The sequence below is a fragment of the Epargyreus clarus genome, unplaced genomic scaffold (genome assembly GCF_041222505.1).
Source record: "Epargyreus clarus isolate Ecla_fem2 unplaced genomic scaffold, WU_Ecla_fem_2.2 ptg000007l, whole genome shotgun sequence".
NCBI lineage: Eukaryota > Metazoa > Arthropoda > Insecta > Lepidoptera > Hesperiidae > Epargyreus > Epargyreus clarus.
Window position 1 is genome coordinate 8,499,686 of NW_027332215.1, and position 22,673 is coordinate 8,522,358.

Consider the following 22,673-nt stretch of genomic DNA (forward strand, 5'->3'; position numbering starts at 1 on the left):
TTTTTTTGGCTTTGGCTCGACTTGGCGGAGGCACTGCCGTGCCTCCAGATATGTAAGGACGCTAATACAAAATAATATTGATATGTAATTCAGAAATACCAAATATCCCGTTAAGTATTTCGCAAATACTGCGAAAGCTATGTCATTGCATGTAGATAAGCAAAATATGTATTTGTGCATGTCGAATTAATCAATGTGGTAGTCAATTTAGTTCTGTTTTGACTACGAATATGTCAAAATCCCGTTATTGTCCAACAGAATTGCCAACTAATAGTTGTAGTTGTAGTACAGTAAATAAATAATTTCTTCTAGAGTCTTAAATAATTTTCTAAGTAAATAAAAACCTCTTATAGCCCCACAATGTGATTATAATGTGGTTCTATTCAGCACTTTCTAATTGTATTTCGTATTAACATACGTCATATATTTTCATTTCAAAACAACTTTTCTTGTTTTATCTTAAGGTTTAATGGTCAAAGTTCTGTCAAAAGCTTGTAAGCCTCTAAAGGTCTCCGGCAAGACTTAACGAACTCTGCAAGCCAAGAGCTTAGATGCACTAACAAAGCAAGTCGGATTTATCAATGCGAACAAAGCAAAGAAAGTAATACAATACTGTTACCTATTTCTATCCAATGACATGCCTATTGTTTATTCTGCGTCGATGCAACAATGCCGCCGTCAAACCACATAAAGTTCTATGATTTGCAAACCTTTCATACAAACAAACCTTTATTACCTTAACGTATCAATTTCGAATCATGAATACTTCCTGACTCTCAGCAATAAGTTAAAATAATAATTTTGTCATGATTGTGGCTATTAATTAACAACTAAAGTCAAACCACTTTATATTTTACAGTGCAATAAAACCACCTTCTTTTATTTTATGACTCCAATTTAATACTCCAAGTAACGAATAACACAGGCTTAGTCTAAAGTGTATTTTAATAAATAAATAAATACTCGTATCTGTAATAATCGATCAGCGCTTGAAGTTCGCTGTTGGACAACTATTATACCACCATGTCGTCAACCCATTTCTGTCCCATATCGGTGTACGGGTTACCTCTCAGAATGAGAAGGATGAGATCATAGTCCACCTCGCTAACCAAGTGCGAATTGGCAGACTTCACACACATTTGAGAACTTTTTTTAAGGTAAATTTACCTTCACCATAGCACTAGTTTTAACATTTATAGGGGAAGAGGGACAAGGGGAGATTAATGAGTAGAGAAAGATTCATGTAATTGACTAAACTGGTATCTTGTTTAATCTTAGTTTGTTGCATCAATTTCAGATAAACATTTGAGTTAAATCAAGCTTACAATGTTATTTGATATGAAAAAACTGTTGCAGACTACAAGTTGTAGTCTAACTAAATTCAGACACAAAAACTAATTGTAGACACAAAAATGACGTAAAAGATGTAGTGTGTTGTTCTATTAGTGAAATATGCTCTTCACAAATTAAATGTCGCCGTTTTGGCACAAAACTCTTTGTGCATTCTTAAGCCATTAAACACATTTGCGCTGGCAAGCCAAGCATGCAATGACCATAAATTGTGCCGCTTTAAAAGCATTCATGCCTCAAAAAATATGAGAAGTAAATTGAATGCCGCTTACTTGATATGTACGTGGAACAGTAAATAGGATTTAAGATGGTTATAAAATTATTTGAGTGGAAACCGTAGAACGTTTTTCAACATACTCAACTTCGTTAATGATTAAAAGTGCGGAAAAATGAAAAATAGTAAATTGAATTTCAATTACGTTACCGCTAGTTAATATTTTCATGAGTCGCTCTGAGCTATTTTCATTTTGAAAATATTTATTCTTTACGCTCTTCACGCTCCCGTGTTCATAAAATTAAACAACATTTTATAGCTTACTGGCTGTCGTATGTGTGGTCGCATACCGTCGTACGCACCAGACGGTGCGGCGAGCGTTAAGCTCACCTGGGCGGAGCCCGACGGGGCAACGCGCTAACAGGACTCCTGTAGATTATGGGTTTTCAAATAAAACTCCAACTTGAATCTTCAGTTCTTTTCTTCTTGTTTTTATTCCGAGGCGTACACCCTTTTCCATACAAAAAGGCGAGCTTAAGTACTTATTTTGGGTACCGCAACAGGCGCAGGCTCAGTCAGCAACCGCGTCCTATTGCCGTCCCTTTCTAACATAGCCTGTCTTACTCTTACAATTCTATGCTTACACTCTATTGCTATCCTACTCTTACATATCTATTCTTATTACGTAGGACTTATATCTATTGCAATAAAATGTCTTATTTACATAGTCTTAATTACATACACAAGTTACATTAATCAACATTTACATTTAAATTCTTAGGCCGTTGTCGTCCGTAATATTCTCCCCCCGGCGTAGATTCTTCGAAGCCTCCTCCATCTGAAGGACGGCAAGCTTCGTCGCTGGCCTCTGGAACACACCTCCCTTTGTGCGGACGTCTGCAGACCGGACGATGCCATCAGGTCCCGGGTGAACTCGCTCGACGACTCCTCTCGGCCAGGTATTGCGGGGTAAGGCGTAGTCGACCACAATTACGAGATCGCCTTCCCGCAGTTGTGACGCTTGTGCGTTGGACGGCCCCCGCGGAATGAGCGTAGGCAGGTACTCTCGCAGCCATCGCTGCCAGAACTGGTCCGCCAGTGCCTGCGCCCTTCTCCACGTGCTGCGGTCCGCCTCGGTGCATGGCCCCGTCCGCGGTAGCCCCGTCGATGAGCCGATGAGGAAGTGATTCGGCGTTAGTGCTTCCTCGTCCTCGGGGTCCACGGAGACGTGCGTGAGCGGTCGCGCGTTCACGCTGTACTCGGCCTCGGTGATTAACGTCTGCAGTACCTCTTCTTTTGGCGACTTTTCTTTGAGCGTGGTGCTTAGTGCGGTTTTTACTGAACGCACTAAGCGCTCCCAGGCTCCTCCCATGTGTGGCGCCCCCGGCGGTATGAAACGCCAGTCGGTGTTGTACTGCAGACCGTAGTCCCGTAGTGCTGCGATCCATGCTCCGTATGTATTTCTCAGTTCGACGTCGGCCCCTCTAAAGTTAGTGGCGTTGTCGGAGTATATGACGCGCGGCCAACCCCTTCTGGCGGCCATCCTTCGCAGCGCCATAACAGCTGAGTCCGTAGAGAGCGACTGGACGATCTCTAAATGAATGGCCCTTGTGGTGAGACAGGTAAATAGTGCACACCACCTCTTTTCGTGTCTTCGTCCGATAGTCACCGTTAGGGGCCCGAAATAGTCCACGCCACAGGTGAAGGCGCGGTGCCCCGAGTCCAACCTCACTTTAGGTAGGTCTCCTTTCGGTGGTGTCGTCGGAGTCGCCTTGTACACGCGACAGTATTGACACGCTCGTGCTACTTTCTTGACTGTAGGCCTCAAGCGCAGTATGATGAATCGTTGACGGAGCTCGTTGACGACTCGTTCGTTATTCGCGTGTCCCGCCCGGCGATGATAATGCTCGACAAGCAGGTGAGTAAAGGGATGCTGCCCGTCGAGTATTACCGGCTCATTAGAGTGCGTTGTAGAATAGAGCGCACCTATACGGCCTCTTGCGGTTATTAGCCCGTCGTTCAATACTGCGTCGAGCCTTTTAAATTTGCTGTGTCGTTGTAGCGGCTGGTTGTGACTTAACCGCGCTAAGTCTTCGCTGAAGGAGTCCCGCTGCGCGCGTTGAAACCACCGTCGTTCGGCCGCTTCTAAGTGTGACACTTCTAAGTGTAGAGTCTTGTCTCTAGATCGAAGCTTCTCGACGAATAGCTGAGTAAGTGCCGTCGCCCTTATAAGCTTCAGGTAACTGGAGAACCTTCTAATGTCGGGTAATGAGTCGTTGCGGTCCGAGTCCTCTTCTGAGACGGTGTAACACGTCTCCCCGGTCTCTTCACCTTCCCCGTTCTCCGTAGGCCAGTGCTCTTCTGTGGCTCGTAGGAATTGCGGTCCCGTGAACCACCGGTCCCGGCTGTCGATCCCGTCGGTTTGAAGCCTGGTCGCATCGTCGGCTACGTTGAGTGTTGTAGGCACCCATCGCCAATCCTCTGTATGTGTGAGCTCGGCGATCTCAGCTAGGCGATGTGAGACGAACGGCGTGTATTTTTTCGTCTCGTTTCTTATCCACTGAAGGACGGTGCGGGAGTCACTCCAGTATATGACTCGTTTGGGTTTCCAACAGCTGTGCTCCCTGACTATAGTGTTAGCCATTCGTGCCCCGATTAACGCAGCTTGGAGCTCCAGTCTCGGAATGGTTAGTAACTTCAGTGGAGCCACCTTCGCCTTGGCCATTACTTGTATTGTTTCTATGTGATCGCCGTGTGCGATCCTCCAGTAGGCCACCGTAGCGTAGGCTTGCTCGCTTGCGTCGACAAACACGTGTAACTCGATGTGAGTTTCCGGCGTTACGTTGTAGCTATAGCACCGCGGTATTGCTAGTGCTGAGACATCTGGGAGTCGCCTTATCCACTCGTCGAATAGGTTAGCGTCTTCAGATGGCAATTCCTGGTCCCAATCAACCTTCTTGAGCCACAAGCGTTGTAATATCATCTTGCCGACGATCGTATATTGACTGATAAGCCCCAGTGGGTCGTACACCGACATAACCGCGCTTAGGGTTTCGCGTTTAGTCGGTGCTCTCAACCGCAGTCTGACCTCATCGGGAACCCTCTTGATGTCAGTGTTGAAGGTGAGGGTGTCGGAGCTCGGGTCCCAGCGCAGCCCCAATGTCTTTTCCTTCTGGTGTGCTGCTAACTTTACATTCGCGCTTTCAGACTTCTTATCTTCGGGTATGCTAGCTAAAACTCTCTTGCTATTTGAGTTCCATCTTCTTAAGTTGAAGTCCGCTTGTTGATGGATGTAGGTAACTTCGTTCACCATTTTAATAGCCTCCTCTTCAGATGGGAAACTGTCTAGGTAATCGTCCATGTAGTGTCGCTCCTTGACCGCCGTGGCCGCCTCTGGGTATTTACTTTCATAGTCGACGGCGTTGCGGTTTCTTACGCTGTGAGCGAGGTATGGCGAACTGCTGGCTCCGAATATCATGGAGACCATTTTAAATCTTCTCGGAGGGTCCGTAGGCTTGTCCCTCCATAAAAACATCTGTGCCGGTTGGTCCTCGGGTCTGATTTTAACCCTAAGGAACATTTCTTCGATGTCCGCTGTGACGGCGATTCTCTTTTCTCTGAACCCGAACAATATTCTTGTGAGTGAAGCTAGTAGGTCGGGTCCTTCTAGTAGGAAGTCATTGAGACAGACTCCCTTCACCTTAGCCGCCGCGTCGAAGACCATTCTAACTTTTCCCGGCTTGTTGTGATTGGTGACGGCGAAGTGCGGCAGGAACCATTTTACGTTGCTATCCCTTTCGCTGCCGTCGCATTGCACCGCGTAACCCTTTTGTATAAGGTTAGCGATCTGAGCCGCGTATTCCTTTTTAAACGCCGGCTCCTTAGTCATCCTCTTCTCGAGCGTGTGTAGTCTCTTAAGGGCAGACTCGTAGCTATCTGGGAACGTGGGGTTATCTATCTTCCAGGGCAGACCCACTTCGAAGTGGCCGTCCTTTCTTGTGGCGGTCGCTTCGAAAATGTCGTTGGCTCTCTTCTCATGCTTATTAATTTTTTCTTTAGTCGATACGCCAAGCGAGTCCACGTCGAAATGTGACTCGACGAGCTTCTGTAGTTGGACGTCGCTCGCGCAGATGTGAAGTACGGCCGCCTGGTCTTGATAAATCGATTTCCTGGGTACCGACCCGTGCAGTACCCATCCCAACTTCGTTCTCGACGCGGCGGGTTCATTTCTCTTGCCGGCGCGCAGCTGTCGCGATATTATTAGATGCCAGTTGTCGGCACCTATCAATATGCGAGGTCGAGCTTCTCCCTTACTGATGCTATCTTGTACAACTCGCAGGTGCTTGTACCGTTCTAAGTTGTGCGGTACGCGTTGGTGATGTAGCTGTAGTCCTTTTACTGTGCGGGCTGTCACTAAGTAGGCTTCTTGTTCGTGTACCCCTTTGACACGAACCTTGACCGCTTCGCTGTCGATCCTTCTCTGATCGTTAATACCCCTTATGTTCAGAGGTCGATTCGGTCCGCCGTTAGTGAGTTGCTTCGCTAATTCTTCGTCTATTAGCGTCACAGTAGACCCTTCGTCTAGGAGGGCGTACGTATTTACCTCCCCCCGTGGACCGCTGAGTTTCACCTCGCAGGTTTTGAGCAGTACTGATGTAATAGGCGACCTCCTTGTCGTGACGCTCATTACTAGCGCGGCTGCTTCGTCTTCCCTGCCGTCGTCCGGAGTGCTCACTGTAGTCGTAGACTCCGTTACTTTTTCTTTATGTAGTAGCGCGTGATGTTGGTAGGTACATCCGTGGACTCCGCAGGCCTTGGCTTTGCATGTGAACCTGCTGTGCTTCCTTTTCATGCATTTGAAGCACATCTTGTTGTCCTTTGCCCACTTCCATCGCTCGTTGACGTCGAGTGCTTTGAGTTTATCGCACTCAGTAGTGTAGTGTCCCCCAGTTGGACACATGAAGCATTTTCTTTCTTCCGGTTGACTTTCCCCCGCAGTGTATACGCCCTTGGTAGCAACCCGCTTTGGTGCTACTTCTCTTCTGACGGGTACCGGAACGCTTCGCTTCGTTGTGTGGGTGTACCTTATCATAAGGTCCGCTTCGGCCATTAAAAACTCGGAGAGTACTATCATTTCATTATCTTCCATGATGCGTGCTTCGTTATTGGCTGCGTACTCCGCCCATTTGCTTATGAGATGAGGACTCAGTTTGTCCATTACGTCTCGAACGAGTAGCGGGTTTCGTAGGTAGCCTCTTCTATCTATACTTTTTATCGTATAGACAATATTTTGAATCTTCACCGCGAACTCATACAGATCGTTGCTCGCGCTCCCTAATTTCGGGATCTTTTTGAGCTCTTCCATGGCCCGATCTATTATGAATTCCGGTCTTCCATATTTCATCTCTAATGTGCGCATGATGATATCTGGGTTAGATGCGGTGAATAGCTGTGACAGCACGGTTTCTCTCGCTTCCCCTCGCAGGCTGTTTCGCAGTCGAAGGAGATTTTCCGTTGGAGAGAACTTAAAGAGTCTTGTAGAATCTTCCATGGCGGCCTTATACGGTAGCCACTCGGCGACGGCTCCCGTGAATATAGGTAGTTCCGCTGTTTGGCGAGGCAACGGTCTTGAGGCGACTAGTTTTTCTAAGGTGTCGGCTAGCCGTTGAATGCCTTGGAATTTCGCGTTCTCCCCCCGTTGCTTACTAACGGGAGGGCGAACCTCTTCCGGTTCTTCCCTGTATTTCGTCGCCGTTGGTTGTTCCATGCTTCTATCCACCCAGTCTTGTACCCTTTCGTTGCATGAGCTCGCCGCATATTCAGATTCGGCTTCGATTGCAGTCATTTCGGCGGCTAATCTCGATTTGATTAGCTTTTCTTTCATAAGTAGCCGCTTCTCTTCTATAGCCGCGAGTTCTTTCTCCGCTTCGTATTGTGCCATCTTCATACGTGCGTCGATGCTTCGCTTTGAAGTGTTACTGCGAGCGATGTGTGCCGGCGACGTAGGTCTCCGCACCGGCGATGTAGGTCTCCGCACCGGCGATGAAGTTTCACGCCTTGGTGGCGTGCTAGCTGGTCGTGCAGGTGGCCCCATGACGGACGTCCGCGTTGACGTCGCTGGTGCTGTCTCTCTCGCCCCTTCTGGCGGAGAGTGCTCCATCCTTTTTTCTTGGGAATTTCCTGCGACCGTCGACGGCGACTGCGGAGAATCTTCATAAATTCGGTGTAGCGATGGCCCTGGCGCACCCTTAGCGCCCGGGGCTGCTTCTGACTCGCTGTACCCCGATTCGGAGCGAACACGACCCCTTGTGTTCATTGCGATCGGCGTATTCATCTTGAGTCTTCTTTAAATCCGGCTTCTCGAAGGACCAATGTAGATTATGGGTTTTCAAATAAAACTCCAACTTGAATCTTCAGTTCTTTTCTTCTTGTTTTTATTCCGAGGCGTACACCCTTTTCCATACAAAAAGGCGAGCTTAAGTACTTATTTTGGGTACCGCAACAGGCGCAGGCTCAGTCAGCAACCGCGTCCTATTGCCGTCCCTTTCTAACATAGCCTGTCTTACTCTTACAATTCTATGCTTACACTCTATTGCTATCCTACTCTTACATATCTATTCTTATTACGTAGGACTTATATCTATTGCAATAAAATGTCTTATTTACATAGTCTTAATTACATACACAAGTTACATTAATCAACATTTACATTTAAATTCTTAGGCCGTTGTCGTCCGTAATAACTCCTGTTGCGTTCCTTTGGAGATCCCGGAGTCCTCTACGTAGCGCCGAAGACGGCCACCGGGGGGATTTTAGTGCGGTAAGAGTCCCACATAACCTTGTGTCGCTCCCACGGCATCGGGTACCTTTTGAAAGTTTCCCCCTCGTGAACAAAAAAACATCTGGCTGTCGCATCTACAGAAATAACTATCTTATCCTCAGGTGGTGCTACGTTGCTTATTTCGGGCGGCATTCAAGTGATAAGACCACGCAAGTAGTTATAGCTTCGATACCAGGACAATCAGACATAAAATTTTATTAAAGCTAATGAAATTGAGAATAATTTTAGTAATAATTGAGAATAATTTTAATAATTTTAGTAATAATTTTAGTGTTTTTTGTCACTAAAAAGCGATCTCGTAGTTATGATTCGTGTCATAACACATTTATAAATACTAACGTTTAAAATGTTTGTATAACTACCGTTATGTTCTAAACTCTGATTATGTGTCAGTGTGTTTATACGGATTACTATGTAGACATATGTAATTAATAATATTCTACGTGTATCTGAAAGGGGGTCAGCTTTTTTAAGTCGCATCGATGTTATTTCGAGGTCACTTCACACCGTTCACGGAGCAATCAAACTGTCAGTTTAAGAGGATCCTTTTTGATGCGAAGTTAAAATTATTGACCAAGAAATCAAACATCATATTTCGGCAAGCACCAATTGAAAATGTGTGTATAATATTGATACATGTTTTAATTTTATTGACTACTAGCTGTGCCCGCGGTTTCACCCGTTTAAACAAACCGTTAAACACCCGTTTAAACTTTAAACAAAATAATATGACATACCTACCCTATGTACCCGAAATATATACATTCAACTAATAGCAACTGACGTTTACATGATTACCATGTTTACATAGTCACATATTTTAATATTGCTCCGGTCAAGTCATTCCTATCGTGATAACTTTTAAACTATCTGTCCAAATTATTTAGTGTAAAAGACAAAGTTTATCTACTATAAATATCTAAAGTGATAAAAGTATTTATTTTAATAAAATTTTAATTTAATACTATAAAATGAGCATAGTAACATAGAATAGTAATTTATTACTGACATTTTTGGCTATAATGGCTACCAGGTAAAAGATAGATACGAGTATACTGTCGCGGAGTTTTATTTAGAACTATTTGAGACAAACAATTTCACTATAAATTATTTCTGTAACTTTAACGGTTTAGGCAGGGTACGCCAAGACAGCAGCAACGGCAAGAATTTTTGCGACACACTTGATACTTCTTGTTATACTAAAGCCAAACCAACAATAACCCTTATCACTCAAGGGTATGAAAAATAAATAGTAGCCGATTCTCAGACCTACTGAATATGCATGTAAAATTTGGTAAAAATTGGTAAAGCCGTTTCGGAGGAGTACGGTAACTAACATTGTGACACGAGAATTTTATATATAAGATATTAATCAGATTGAATCAAATGGTGACATTTACATTGTCTAGGATCAAAAGGTGACATTTTTTTTCTTAGATATTTGGTACATTTATCAATATATTTTAGCATCAATTAATACATCATTTAGTTCAATTAAACTGTTACTGGCCCTAAAGAAGAAAATTAATCTATATTCCACGTGCACAGTAATTTTACATTTTACTCATTTCCTGGAAAAAAAAATTGTTAATGTCACCTTTTGTTCCTAACCTCCTCATATATTTTTATTTTAATATGTTTTATGATTATTTACAAGGCACAATAATCATTTGATAGCAAAATTTGAATCATGTTTACAAGGATCGTGTGGCCTAATGTATAAGGCGTCGGACTTCGGATCCGAAGATTGCAGGTTCGAGTCCTGTCACGATCGGTAACGCGCGGGGTGTCTTTTTTCATATTTTTCTATATGCTCATTTATTTGAAGTTTTCAATCACAGTGGACGGCCAAATATAAAAGAATAAGGAATTGCTAAAACAATAACAATTATGTTTGAAAACATATTTTACTGAACGGGAATATAATTAGTTCTTTTTGAAAAAAAAACGCTGCTGTATTATTGACGTAATGGAAGTTTCTTTCACAACATTTAGGAAAATAATGATAACGATGAACCTAACCGAAGGGGCTGATTTTTAGCCGCAACCCTCAGAGACCTTTAATATAATTTTGATATTCCGAAAACAATGTAGGTACATAGTATAATGTGAAATAGGTTTTCGAATTAGGAATCGATCATAATATCAGGCTAACAACATACCTATATAAGAAGTAATACCTGTAGGTACCTATTTTTAATTTTCCAGCGGCATTTATATCTAATATATATTTTTGTAATATTTATTTTACTTGACTTTTCTACGTTCATAGTAGCATTATTTAAAACGATAACTCATGATAACTATTTTAGTATAAAGTAAAGATTTAAATAATAAAAATGTGTACGAGATTACATTACGCAAATATTTGAAAAACTAAAATATACAATTACGCACTTGGCCAGCGCGGTGGAATATGGTCTAATCCTTCTCATTCTGAGAGGAGACCCGTGCTTAGCAATGGAACAGTAAGGGGTTAACGACGGCAAGGATTCTAAATTCGATTTTATATGCAATTATATTTGTAGTTAGATAAACGGATTCAAATTACATAGTCCTAGGAACTACGTTTTGATTATTCCCAAAATAAACTCATGTTAGTGCTCATAGATTTTCGTGGAATACTAGCAGTGATATATCCACCTAAAGTGCTCAAATGTTTGCACAAATGTTTGCTTTTTCTCTTTTGGTAGAACAAATAATTATTTGCATACAATATTTATAAACTGCGATTTAAAACCTTATTGAAAAGCAATAGACTATCGATACGAGTATGATGGCTACGAAGCATGAAGGCTATGAGTAGCTACAATAATTTTCAGGTGCCATTCATTCTTGGGCAGTTCTAAAAACTAAAATAGCCATTTGCCATATTCTTCACCCTAGAAACTTCAATTTACCTGAGTGAGCCTGGATTGAACCCGGAACCCTGTACGTATAACACAACAATACTAACTCTGTCAGCTCCACGCGAACAGTTACGCAAATAAAAGTAAAAGGGTATAATATGTACGTATGTATGAAAGTATGTACGCATGTACATACATACATATGTTTGAATATACATGATATGTGTAAGTGCACCTGTAAGAGTATCAATTCCCCTAAATTTCACTAAACTCCACGATTCAAATAGTCTACACTATTCTGCTTTGAAATTTAAATCCTCTTCCTTTTAAGTTCGGCGCAACTAAATGTTTGCAAATTCTTCGTATCACTTTTGCATATCGAATGTAGCCTTACCCTTGAAAATATCGTAAATATTTTCACTGAAAGACCGCTGGCTGTAAAATATTTTACCAATAGATATTTTCAACCACATACACGTTTCTTCACGATTATAGATAGTAATATATGTAGTGTAACACATGTATATTTGTGTATACATGTGTTGCACCAATTCCCTAGGACAGCAATGCATCTATGATATTTCAAGTTTTTGCTGTTTTATAATTACGTGGGTAAGTGGCGCCTACGGTCATGTAATACACAAGCACGTTAACTGTTTTTACATAAAAAGGGCAGCGTTTGACCTTAAATAAAAAACTTACCGTTACTTTAGTGACATTAATTTTTTAATGACATTAAACATTTCTCCTCAAGACGATTTATTTTAAACATATTTTAAAGTTTACAATGTTTTCTTATGTTGTGTTTTAAAGTTGATTTCGGCTTCATGAAAATGATTAGGTTACATAAAATTTCTATTATAATCCACGTCGCTAATTTTACTTATATTATAAGTTTCCCAATTTGAAAAATGTAATAAATTTTCAAATTGGGAAACTTAAGTTAGTATTTCGATTAAAACTTTAAAACCGTTCACATGTTCTCTTGCTAGCCTATAAGCAATAAACGAGTTATTATTATAACTATAACAAAGGATGAAGGAACAACATCACTAAGAGTTGTAAAGGAAACTAAAATGCTACTATCTAGAGATCTATTATCTTGCTTCCGAGCACACATTACACTAATAGATGTGATTGTAAGATCTTCCAAACGAGAATTGAGACGAAAAGTTCGTGTAGCAATTAGAATACGTGCTCGTCACGTAATTGCGTATACGATCTTTAGCACGGAGAAGCAATAGTCGTGTAACTTCAGTTAATTTTTCATTTGAAGTTGTTACTTGCCCGATATTACGTTGTGGAAAAGGATAAAACACTAATCATAGTATGTGGTTTGCAGAGACCAACAATAGTTTTAAACAACTGTTTAAGTTAGGTTAAATCCTTGGAACAAGCTCTCTGAAGAATTAAAGTCGTAATTACTTTTGTAATCATGGTAATTGTTTTTATTATACCACGCAAGGTGAATTGGTCAATTTTTAAAAAGATCTGGATCCCGAAGTAACGAAAGCAATTTTCTAAAAATTCTTTCCGTATTCTTTCCTCGTTAGAAATAGGACGATTCTCTTAGTGCTTAAACCTTATTATCGCTTTCAATGAATGAAAAGCTTGGCTGTGAGTATAGAATAGAGAACTGGGATTTGCCATTGACAGGCAAAAGTTAGATTTCCTTTGGATGCCGCCATTTTCTAAACCCACGCAGTTTAAATTAAAACGTGTTCCGATGTAAAAGCAATTTGCAATTTAAACCTAACCTTGAGTTTATAATGGTCATTTATAAAATAATTTTCTATTATATTTTTGTTGTACAGTATATATTAACTGTCTAAATAATAAAATAATTGTTATATAAGCTGTAGTCTAGTACTAGGCTAGTATTCATGATCGTTATATTTAAAATTAAATAAACTACGGTCAGTAGTCGGTGAAGTTCATTTTCATTAATATTTCCGCACTTCGGAGGGCCCGTTAAGTAGTCGATCCTAATTATCATCATTAGGGAGCAGTCGTTAAACCTTGCCCAAAGTCTTCGAAGTTTATAAACTTGTAGCTCGGGTCAATGAACTGCGGAAAGATCCCATAGTAAGTCACATAGGGTAGCATGGTGGAGTATATCCCAACACAATCTCAAGCAGTTTTACAATTCCACATCTTCGCAGTGCGTACACGCAGTGCGTGCTTTTGCTTTTGAAACCAAAGATGTAGAATATATATAATTATTTGATACGAAATCATGTGCATAAACTATAAATATAAATTAATCATTACCTTTAACCGCAATCTACATGTCTGAGCGATTCATTGATATTATCTTAACATTGCTCCAAACTAAACTGCAAAATCTATGCGACTTCACCTTGGCCGTTTTATTTCCGACCTGTCCAAGATGTCTTCCGTAGTGCCTGGCAATTCCAACGGTTCTCTAGGGAATTTATCTAAAATGACATTTAACACTCGGCCACTTTCGGCCAATTCGAGCAACACTCAATAAAATGGTATGTAATCCAAATTTATCTCAATCTCCAATACTTCGAAGTAATGTGCGTATTAGAAAATAATTATCACTTATATTAACGGAGAAATAAAAAGTGGAAAAATGTAGATATGAAGAGTTCTGTAAAAATTAGGCCTTAAAGACCTGGAAGTCTTTCATTGTGATGTCGAAAATCCTTATCATATTGAGAAGAAACCTATGACCAGCTAAGGGACAGTGATGACTTGATAATAAACTCTAGACCACACAGAAAAGATGGAAACGAAAACGGCGCAAACGGAAATATACTTACGTACTTAAGTACAAACTTTACAAAACTTTTACTTCAACTTTCCTCACTTCTCGTCAAGTTTATTTTTAAGCTCTGCTTAAATTTCTTTTGATTTATGTTTTCCGACGTCGACGGAAGATGCAAAGTCATGGTACAAATACGGTAAACTTCGGAAAAATACTCTCCTTGATAAGGAAACGTCAGAAAGTTACACAGACTTTCCCATTTCAAAAACTTTTCGAAACTCATTCGTTCCGTGTTGCTAGGTACTTATATCAGGAACTCAGATACAAATCCTTACTAATATTATAAATCCGAAAGTAACTCTGTCTGTCTGTCTGTCTGTCTGGTTGTCTTTTCTTCACGCCTAAACCACTGAACCGATTTTAATGAAATTTTGTACAAAGATAGTCTAAAACCCGAGAAAGGACATAGGATAGTTTTTATCCCGGAAATCCCACGGGAACTAGGGATGGCGACCTAAGATCGATTAATCAGAGAATCTATCTTTTGGACCAAAAAGTCGATTATTTTAATCGATATTAGTAAGGATTGAATCGTAAACTATGCATTTGATCAAGTGATGATTCGCAAAGTTGAAGGTACGAATATTCAGTTTTATGTATGTTAGTATATTATTTTCTTTTAAACGCGGGCGAAGCCGCGGGCAAAAACTAGTAATATAATAAAGTAGTCTATTGAAATAGACAGAATAGAGTTGAAAATTACTTCGAATATATCTCGATTTTCCAAGAATAAAATGTAAGGAACAACCTGTTTCTGAGTCATTTCCTCAATTTTCACTGCCGTAGATAGTCGTGAATTTGCTTATAAGCAAAGTTATATCTGTTGAAAACTTTAGATGCAATGCGCTTTCCTGATTATATTATCTGCATTCTGCAGTACAAGTTGTACAGTGATCAGCAGTTTACTTTGTGTAAAGCAAACTGGGACTAGTTAGAAATCGAACTTACTTTCTTCGCAGTATTTCACGGTATTAAATAACGATAATACTGCGAAAAGTTAAAGAAATTCAGTAGCACTACCATGAGTTCAGTAGCACTACCATGAGTTGGCATAGAAACGCCACTATAGAAATTGTAAATAGAAAACTATTGTCATTTTGCTAGTGAATAACATAACTACTATCGTTACGGTATTTCTTGACAACTCTGTCAAATTAATGACTCATGGGACTGAATTTGTATGGCAATAGATCATAATGACATTCGCTAGCGATTTGATTTCGATAGGTTTTTTACGTATCGAGTTACGTAGTGGCTCACACTACGGATTTTAGTTCTACGAGTAACCACCAGAGGCGCTGTACAATTTTTCATACATTTATTTTACGCAGTCGCTAGCGATTAATACTTTTGTAAGCTCAGGGTAGTGCTACCGTTGTCACTATGACAGTAAGTAATGTAATCAGGACAGTGGATGAAGTTCATTTAATTCAACTAAAACACAAGAATTAGATGGAATTGACTTAAACTGCACTTGTACTGTACTAGTGTACCAGTTCAGTCGTAGTCCTGCTACCAAATCTCAACAACAAGGTTACCTAACGTACCAAAATCGCATGTTGAAAGGCGAAAATGATCATATCCACCCACAAGAGTTTATTTAAAACGGTTTAAAGTCTGTACAAACACATTAACACATCATTTATATCACCACGCCGCCAGCGGTCACCACGCTGGTCCGCGATACGAGGGCTCCTGGATTCGATTCCCAGCAGGGGAGAGATATGATTTATCTAAAGTATAATTTAATTAATATTACCAGGGATATACATGGTCTATATATGGTCTGGTATGGTGTCCATGGTACCCACGACACAGGGAATCCTAGTGTAGGGCTATGAATGTACCTAAAGCGTTATTTATTATTATATACATTAAACTAAGATTATTACTACAAACAGATACATAACTAAGTATTATGTCTATATCGCCATAACGAACAATACCAGTATTCCGATTGCTTTTTACTCGGTGCATCGTACCACTAATTATAAGTTTTGGATTCTAACGGTACTCGACGCCGCTACGCTGAGTATTGCATGGAAACTTAGTTTAAAACAATCACTGATTTATTCGTTTGAAATGAAGTCATCCGATTTGTATTTATTGCAAACTGTGCTTGACTATCAAAATATACGTGAGTTTTAAAAACAATGACAATTATTTTGTTATCATGCCATGTGGGTTAAGTTAAAAAAAATCATTTGTGTTTCATTAGATTACTAATCCCATTCCCTCAGATGTATTTTTTTACCAACCACTTTGGTTATTGATGCAGTAATATAGCCTTGAAACCATTGATATAGAATGCACCGATTTAGCCCAACAGAGTTTGCTAAGTCGGTAAAATTAGCCAACATTTGGATTCGCCGTTAATCGTACTATGAGGAGTGTAACGGACACTTAGTCTCAGTCTCATCTCTTTTTTAATTTTGTATAATTGCCTTATATTTCGAAGTGTTAGTATTAAGTATCCCTATTGGAATTTATATTAGTTTTAATGTGTTTTGTTTATATTATAAGATGTTGTATGTGTAATTTATGTATAAGCAATAAAGAATGATATAAATAAGTGAAAGGGATAGACGTAAGATAGAGCGAGAGGCCTATTGCTGTCTCCGTCCGACAGATCGTGCTATCTCACTCGGACAGGCCCCCTCGCAAGGTCGCGCGCACCTGTGGCGCGCGCGAAACAAATATAAAGAGGCATTTTTTTTGTATAAATTCAACTCTCGCTCTGGCTCTCGTCGCGTACGGTCGTGCCTGCGCGTCCGTTCCCACCGTGAGTCACCGCTAGACGACGCCCTGTGCGTCACCCCGTGCGTCATCCGCCGCCACCTGCGTGCCACGTGGCACGTATCCGCCGCGCTACCTGGCGCGGAGTTTTGTTAACGCGAGTGCTGTGTTGTGCGTTTTACATTGTATCCCTTGGGTACAGTGTATAGTGTGTACAGTGCAGTGTTTGTGTCTTCGTTGTTAGGACAGTGTAGTTCGCTTGCCCGAGGCTCTGCCCGGCGCAAGCAGCTTGTCCGTGCGTGGTTCCAGCCCGCACGCTTACACGAGTAAGTCTTATTATTAGGCACCCACCCCGATTCACCAGATCGAGACATTAGGGTCACACAATAGGCACACACCTCCCTGTTTAGGCAGGGAGGAACACACTTTCGCTTATTGTCAGTATGGCAAAAACTCAATGGTTCGAGGGCATGGAAGCGTTCTTAAAAGAACGCTACCCAAATGTGCTCGAGTCATATATCAACTCGAGTATGCCCTTATCGCCGCAACACCCATCCTCACCCAGCCCTCCAGCCTCTCCACAGGTAGCACCTATGGACGAGGATGAACCTAGGACTTCCGATTCGGAAGCTAGCGCCAAAGCGTTCTCGGACGCAACTACATCGTCGGACTCAGACTCCGAAGGTTTCCAGCCCGTTATGGGCCGTAAGAAGCGCAAGGCGAAGGCCGCCAGCACCCCTCCCCCCTCGAAAAAACCCTCCGTTCCAGAGGTATCTGACCCTAGCCCTGCCTCTGAGCCCCAAACTTCCGGCCAAGTACGGCCAAAAAGCCTCCCGCCCCCAATTTTCGTTAGGGATAAATCCAAATGGGACTCCCTCATGTGTGTCTTGAATACACAAAATATTAGCTTGGTCTCGGCTAGGTCCACTCCCCACGCTATCAAAGTACAGGTAACCTCCGAACAAGACCACAGGAGGCTTACCCGCGTTCTTTCATCCCAGTCGATAGGCTACCACACCTATGCGTTGGAAGATGAAAAAATGCTGAGGGTCGTCATAAGGGGCGTACCCAAAGAACTAGAGCTCGAGGTCATCTCAAATGATCTCAAATCCCAAGGTTTACCTGTTAAAGAGGTATTCAGGATGTACGGCAGGACAAGGCAACCGTATGACATGGTCCTTGTGGTACTGCCAAAATCAATCGAGGCAAAGAAAATCTTTGCCATTAAAACTGTATGCCTACTCTCGGGCATTGCCATAGAGGCTCCCCACACTCGCATAGGCCCCTCGCAGTGCCATCGCTGCCAACTATACGGCCATTCGGCCAGAAATTGCTTTGCACGCCCTCGCTGCGTGAAGTGCCTAGGAGACCATAGCACCCCCGATTGCCCCAGGCCCAAAGACTGCCCTGACCCACCGAGCTGCGTGCTCTGTGAAACTGAAGGTCACCCGGCCAGCTACCGAGGATGCCCCCGCCCTCTCCCAAAAAATAATTCAGCAGGGAAAACTCCCTCGATCCCTACAGCTAAAGCCTTCCCGGTATTAGCCGCACCCGTTCCCAACGCATGGGTCAAGCCGCCTTCGATAGTGGCAAAAAAGGCCCCTGAAACCACTCGCCCCCAACCGGCAGCAGTTACTCCTAAACCCCCTGTAGCACAGAATTCTAACCCTTCTGTTGCCCGCAAGCCAAACCCAGTCCCACAAAACCAGCCAACACTGGTGGCGGAGGACTTCCAAACTATCGGGGCTTTCATGCAGGCCATCGATTTTGGTGAGCTCAAACTCCTAGCCACGAAACTCAGGGCTGCAAACTCACCCCATGAAATGATGTTCGCAGCATGCGAGCACTATTCATTATTAGACGCCATGTGGCGATCAAAGTCCTCTTTTAAATAAATCAATTATGGATTGTACACCAACTAGGGAACACCACACAGCTAGGGTAAAACCCCGCTCTCTGGCCATAGCGTACTTTAACGCAAATGGCCTTAAACCCCAAACCGATCTCGTTCGTGAATTCCTTACATCTCATCAAATAGATATAATGCTAGTACAGGAGACTTTTCTTAAACCAAGCGTAAGCAATCCCAGAATTGCTAACTACAACATCATACGCAATGACAGAGTAACCTCGAGACTCGGTGGTACTCTGATCTATCACAGACGGTCCTTACACTGCACCCCATTAGATTCTCCCGCTCTTACTAACATCGAGGCATCCGTATGCCACATGGCAATGACTGGACATCAATCCATCATTATAGCTTCAGTATATCTCCCTCCAGGGAAAACACTCCTTGAATCCGACCTTAGGCTGTTGCTCAGTATGGGAGACTCAGTCATCCTGGCCGGGGACCTCAACTGCAAACACCCCAGGTGGAACTCACTACGCCAAAACACAAATGGCTCCCGACTAGACAAACTAACAGACAAACTACAGTTTGAAATCGTAGCGCCCCTCACACCAACCCGATTCCCCCCAGGGGAACAGTCAAATCATAGCCCAGATGTCCTCGATATAACGCTCCTCAAGAACGTCACACTCCGGTTGCGAAACATAGAGGTCCTACACGAGCTGGACTCGGACCATCGTCCAGTCCTACTCAACCTAGGTACCGTTCACAACCCCCTCCAAAGGACCAATCGCATCGTCGACTGGTCTAAATTCGACAAAATCCTTAACTCGACCGACTTACAGACGTTACCTGAAAACATTGTCACTACACAGGATGCCAACGTGGCTATTAGCTCCCTGACTAACCACATACGGACTGCGACAGACAAATCGACACGGGAAGTCAAAGTGGCGAACGATCGACGCTTTGAACTCCCGGACGATATAAAATCTCTCATCACAGCTAAAAACACTGCCACCCGTAGATACGACCATTTCCCTTCTCCCGAGAACCGTAGGACTCTTAATTTCTACAAAAGGAAGGTTAAAGAAAGCATGAACGAGATACGGAATAACCACTGGGGTTCCCTGGTCGAAGCGATTTCGCCATCTCACCAGGCTTACTGGAAACTGGCGAGATCGCTCCGATCAGAGACTGTAGTGTCAATGCCTCCATTGACCAGACCGAACCTACCACCAGCGTTCGATGATATGGAAAAGGCCGAACATCTGGCCGACAGTCTAGAGAGCCAATGCACACCAAGTACTCAACCGACAGATCCAACACACGTCGCCCTAGTCGAAACAGAAGTCGAGGCTCGGTCTGGCCACCCGCCAATCGATCCTCCACTATCACCTATCACGTTAGACGAAGTGCAAGCAGTCATAAAAGACATGCACATCAAAAAGGCCCCAGGCCCAGACGGAATTACAAATAAGGTGGTTAAACGCCTTCCCCCCCTCCTGCTAGGACTTCTTTTAGCAATATTCAATGCCCTCCTATCCAACTGCACATTTCCAGACGCCTGGAAGGAAGCAGATGTCATAGGAATCCCTAAACCCGGTAAACCGAGGACTGAGCCTTCGAGCTACCGTCCCATAAGCCTTCTGAACACGTTTGGAAAAATATATGAAAAGTTACTTCTGAACCGACTTAGAGCGGTCGTCCAGTCCAAGAACCTCCTAATGGATGAGCAGTTTGGCTTTAGAGCAAAACACTCCTGCGTACAGCAGGTGCACCGCCTCACGGAGCACATCCTCGTAGGATTAAATCGGAAAAGATCTAGAGGCACAGGTGCCCTCTTCTTCGATGTAGCAAAGGCGTTTGATAAAGTCTGGCACCAAGGCTTGCTTTATAAGCTCTACCATATGGGAGTGCCAGACAGGCTCGTGACCATCATACGAGACTTTTTATCAAACCGCCGATTCCGCTTCCGAGTGGATGGCACACGCTCATCCCCTCGCTCCTTACGAGCCGGAGTCCCCCAGGGCTCCGCTTTATCCCCACTCCTATACACACTTTATACAAGTGATGTCCCGCGCCATCCAAACGTGGAACTAGCCTTGTTTGCGGATGACACCGCTCTCTATTACACCCACCCAAAACCCTCAGTCGTCACCTCAAAACTCCAGTCCGCAGCCACCGCCCTAGGTGAATGGTTTAGGAAATGGAGAATTGAGGTCAATCCAGGAAAAAGCCAAGCTGTTCACTTTGCCAGAAGGGCTTACTACCTCTCTGCCAAAAGGGACTGCTCCCACAGGACCAAACAGGTACTTAAACAAGTATCACTATTTGGAAAGCCCATCCCATGGGCTAAATCCGCCAAATACCTAGGTGTCACACTAGACAGTAGGTTGAACTTCACTGAGCACGTCAAAATAACGCGAAATAGGGCCGCTTTCGTACTAGGGCGACTCTACCACATGTTAGGCAAGAAAAGTAAAATGGCACTTCGTCATAAAGTGACGCTTTACAAAGCTTGCGTTAGACCCATCATGACTTACGCCAGTGTAGTCTTTGCACATGTAAAACTCATTGATAGATATCAAAAGCTTCAAAATCGATTCTTGCGCATGGCCACGGGCTGTCCCTGGTACGTGCGTAATGTAGACCTCCATAGAGATCTTGAGCTGCCCACCATCGCTCAACACACGAAGCAACTTTCCAAAAGCTATTTTGATACAGCTATTGACCACCCAAATCAGCTAGTTGTCAAGGCAGCCAGTTACATCCCTGATAAGGATGCAAAGGCTCTACACAGACGCCCAAAACATGTCCTAGGCTACCCTGATGATAAGATCACGTTAGACAATGCCCTCCGGCAAGGAGAACCCCCTCCTCAGCCTCCACACACACTCAACAACAACAGATTCTATACACACCGTCCCCGCCGGCGGAGACGAGGACCCCACTACAGTACAGCCGTCACAAGGTATCCCCGCGTGATTGGTCGTCTTTCCCCTGTGCCCCACATTAGCGTAACTGACCTAAGCCGAGGTCCGTACCTCACAGGAGGTGCCCTTGGGTCAGCCGCAATCCCTATCTGACAAGAGGTGGATGGTCAGGACTCCGGCAGTAGCTGGGTCCGCAACCTTCTCTCCCTCCAGCGAAGGTGGACGGCTTAGGGAACCGGCAACGGCGACCAAAGCTATCCCTCCCTTCCAGCCCATAGTCTTCTTGTCCCGGCTGAGCCTAAGGCTCGCCTCTCAAAACCCGGTGAAGCTGTACAGGTCGCTAGGACCAACAGTAAACTACACAAATCGAAAAAAAAAAAAAAAAAAAAAAAAAAAAAATGTATAAATTCATTCCCTCCGACGCCTCCAACGAAGAAGCACGCTTTGTAAAGAAAGAAAAATAAATACAGTCCACATTCGAAGAAACAACCACGTCTTTTATTCGGCACCTTGGACCTCACAATTTCTGGTCCATCGAGTGCCGGATTGGAAGCAGCGCATCAAGGCATCAAGGCATCGAGGCAACGGGAATCCAGACACCGCTACGAGCAGCATAGCCAGGACGCCTCCTCGAGCAGCACAGCCAGGACGCCTCTCCGGGCAGCGTAGCCAGGACACCTCTGCGAGCAACGTAGCTTGGGCACTTCGTGTCAGCGACTACACAGCTCTACGGACCACTGCGAGCAACGTAGCTTGGGCGCCTAACGTCAGCGACTACACAGCTCTACGGTCAACGAGTCCACGGGTCTGAACGCGGTTTACCCGCGGCTCTGTCTTATAACCACCTAACGGTGTCAAACGGTTTTAAGGCAGAGTTAACGCCTCAGGGCGGTGTGGTGCATTGTGCGACACCACCGGTCAAAAAGCGTCGACCGAATAGCACTTTCTCGCCAGTAAGGGATCTGTGGTGCGGGGGCCAGACTGTAGGCACTGCTGACAGCAACCGGACATTCCAGCCGGTTGCCGAGCACCCCGTTAACTGCACATCCCCTCTGCTGGGAGAACCCCACCTATACCCAACCCCACCTATCCATCCCGGAA

At 43.5% G+C, this 22,673-nt stretch overlaps 1 protein-coding gene, 1 long non-coding RNA gene and 1 other non-coding gene across 5 annotated transcripts in view; 1 reads left to right on the forward strand and 2 right to left on the reverse strand.

Annotated features, from left to right (window-relative positions):
• Window positions 1-22,673, reverse strand: part of LOC140743346 (uncharacterized) — a 466,218-nt gene that overhangs the window by 253,031 nt on the left and 190,514 nt on the right. The gene's annotated exons all lie outside the window — the stretch shown is intronic.
• The window catches only part of LOC140743344 (carboxyl-terminal PDZ ligand of neuronal nitric oxide synthase protein), a 287,400-nt gene that overhangs the window by 238,483 nt on the left and 26,244 nt on the right, over window positions 1-22,673 (reverse strand). The window lies entirely within an intron of this gene.
• TRNAR-UCG (transfer RNA arginine (anticodon UCG)) lies at window positions 10,107-10,179 on the forward strand. Its single transcript has one exon. It is a non-coding gene; the product is annotated as a tRNA-Arg (tRNA).